We start from the raw sequence: 3,676 nt of genomic DNA on the forward strand, positions 1-3,676 counted from the left end.
AGTTTGATCCCAGACGACAAAGCTGCTGTAGGGCTTGGCGACACTTGCAGTGCCAATCGCCCAGTTTCGGTTTCTTTTTGATCCATGTTTGCAGTTCGGTGAGTGAAACGAGCTGCGGGAAGGCGCCCCTCACAAATGGCGCCCACACCTGTTCACCGTCGTCAATGCGCATGCCTGCGCATCATTAATCACGGCATCCCCAGCCCTCCATTTAACGGATGTTGACAGCAAATGGATCGCCTCACCATCAGAACGCTACCCTTCCACAGAAAGAGGAAGAGTATGCGTTCTAGTTTCGTGATGGTGGCATCGGGACAAGGCACGACGGTCAAGCGGTAATCGATGACTGATGCGATATACACATTAGCCACCTCCGCTCGACCTTTTAGAGATAGCTTTCTCTCGGCCCATGTTTGGCTGAGAGTCACCGCTCTACTTGTGATCTCGTCCCAGTTCTTATCCATTTGGAGGTCCAGACTAAACCAGACCCCGAGCAGTTTAACCGGTCCGTCCGTCCAGCGTCCCACTACGGAGTCGCTGTTGGACGGTATGGGATTGCTTCTCCAGGTGCCGAGTAGCAAACACACTGACTTTTCCGGGTTAATTTTTGGTCCCATCACCGTTTCGTATTCTTTAAGTGTCTGGCCTAGCATCTCGATGTGCTTTTGGCTCAACACTATGACCGTGACATCGTCCGCATATGCCGACACGCTCGTCCCGCAACCCAGCTCCCGTATTTTTCACTGCTTTATGATTGGCAAATTTGTTTTGAAGTTGTTAAAATGCTTTGGTGATGCGGATTCTGTGTTACTAAAAATAGTATTTTGTTCCTTTGATGGGTTCGTCTTTTTCGTGCTGCTCTAAGTTATTCTATAGGCATTACTTTTGCTCGTTGTATGCTATTTTCTATAAGTAGGAGAGGGTAATTTTGACTGGGCAGAAATCCTTTGAGTGTGTTGCTGGTATTTGGATCATAGTACAAATTTTCCTGGCGACACTGTACGTGATGTTGCATTTTGTGTGTGTGTTGGATTGCATGATTTGAAATTTAGGTACAGGTGTGTATCTGTGCTTTTGTAATAAATATCAGTTGCGATTGTGGTGTTGTTTTTAATTACAATTATGTCAAGAAATGGTAATTGCTCATTTCTCTTGTGAATTTAAGACTAGCGTGTAGATTATTGAGGAGGGTACTGAATTCTTCCACATTTTCTACTGTATTAAATTAGGAAACAATGATCGAAATATCTTTTCCATGTGTCCCTTATATGTCTTGGAAATGTCATGCTGTAGTTCTCTTCCATTTTATTTTTCTGTATAGGTCTTGTTCCAAGTATCTCAATAATGAGTTTGCGAAAACGGGAGCAAATCGCGTCCCCATAGGTATGCCTCGAATTTGGAGCTAATCTTTTTTTTTTTTCTTTTTTCCATTGAAAAGGAATGTATTGTTTTCGAGGATGACGCTGATTGCGTCTAGTATGACGGTTACAGTAAATCTACTGGGGATCACTTCTGTATGTTTCTCGACCCAATATTTTATGGCAGTACGTCCCAAATTATGTGGAATGTTTCTATGTTAGTTTGTTATGTCAAAACTAACAGTGAATGGGATTCTGCTGTTTTGGCAGCTGTGACAGGAAATCGATGTCATCTCGAATGAAACTGGGTATGTGACTACATAGTGGATTTAGTATAATGTCAAGGAGGTTGCTCAGACAATGTGTGGGTCAGGCTGGACCAACTATAATGGGTCTTAGTTTAAGGTATTTTGGTTGTAGTAGTTTTATGTATTCACAACCTTCTTCCTTTATAGCTTTCTATATTTCTTTTGACTCATTTAGTTTGGGTAAGCTATAGAAGTTGCATACTGCTATCTTAGCTCACTCCTGAACAGTCAAGCGACTGGCCATCTTTGGGAAGAGATTTCACAAAATGTGTGTGGCTTTTGCTTTTATAGAAGCGAAAGCACTTTCAGTTCTTAACGTTTTCAAGCACGTATTATTACATATAGTGAAATTTGTTTTCAGTAAAATTGTTGTTGACTATTTCCAGCTTAGTTTCTGACTCAGAAATCTTGTAAAATATTCAATATATGAGTACTGCAATTCTTGTAATAATAAATAAAGCAACATCACCCAAGGGACTTGATCGAGGCGTGATAAGCCTCACTCAGTGCCCAATCAGTATTTTATTTATATCATTGGTTGAGCCAGAGTAATGTGTGTATGTATGTCTGGTCTTCGAAACGTCTAGATAGAATAGAGACAGCTGATGAAGGGATATTCCAAGGGGCTTTCCGTTTTCCTATGTGTTCGTTCCGTTGTCTGTAGTTTATTGTTCTAACGTCCTGTACCCTGATATGCATGTATATACACATGTAGATGTAAGTATGTACATATATGTGTGTATACATGTATATATATTCTTTGTATTATATATATATATATATATATATATGTATATAAGTGTATGTATGTATGTATATATATATGTACTTATATATAAGCTTGTTTGTATATATATATATAAGCTTATCTACATCCTCTACATTCTTATTTATGGCATATCTGTCAGCTCCTCTAACGCTTGCAGTTACAGAGGCTTTACTAATTGTCGTGGGTTCATTGAGAGTACAGAATAAATAATGAAGTTCGATGGGGATTTGTCTATGGTCTATATAATTCAAACTAACAGAATGCTTTAGTGAATATTTGTCTCGAAGTATATCACCTCAGAACATAATTCTGTTTCGACAACATTTCAACTCCTCAGCCACTTCATCTCGATTGGCTATTCGATATACAGCAAACCATTGATTTCCGACAATCGATGATCTGGCATCTGCTATAATCTGCATAATTAGTTGGTTAGAAATGAGTGAAATAATTATCATGTGATCACGGATGCCTCAGTAAAACGGTTGGTCCACTGAGGCTTTGGAACCAAGAAAACCAGAAAATTGGTGGTGCAGTTGTATAGGGCATTATAATAATCGACCACGAGCAGTAGCCATATTGACTTGAGACGATGCGAGATTTTTCATGTATCAGAATGTAGCTTGCCTTTATAAAGCAGCAAAAATCATATCCACTGCTCTACCAGGAAATATATTAAGTTTGAACATTTAAGGAAAACAGAAGTTATACTACGTGGTGAATAGACACGCAAGGATTGTACACAGTATATATTCAATTGGTATAAATGGGAGATTTATTCAGTGAAAATACAAAATGTCTAATTAAGTCGGTGAGTATGTGTACTGGCAATAATATTTACATACATACGTTATCTCCAATGTATTCTAAAATGTAATTGGAGTTAGCACTGCTAATAAATCTGCCAGTTATTAATTATATATCATATACTGTTATCAGATTAACTTGAAAAATGCTTCTTCGTAACACCAAAGGTTATTACTTTACGAATCTTAGTGTCGATTTGGCTAAGAATTTGGTCTGCGCTGGCCAGAGGTCAAGCCATCCAATTTCCATTCCGCTCTCCTATTAACACCCGCAAAGATTACAGTACAAACTCACAGACACACAATCACATAAACAATTATTATATATATATATATGTGTGTGTGTGTGTGTGTGTGTGTGTGTGTGTGTGTGTGTGTGTGTGTATGTGTATGCATGTGTGTGTGCGTGTCTGTGTGTATACATGTATGCCTATA

Source organism: Octopus bimaculoides, chromosome 7 (genome assembly GCF_001194135.2).
Source record: "Octopus bimaculoides isolate UCB-OBI-ISO-001 chromosome 7, ASM119413v2, whole genome shotgun sequence".
Classification (NCBI taxonomy): domain Eukaryota; kingdom Metazoa; phylum Mollusca; class Cephalopoda; order Octopoda; family Octopodidae; genus Octopus; species Octopus bimaculoides.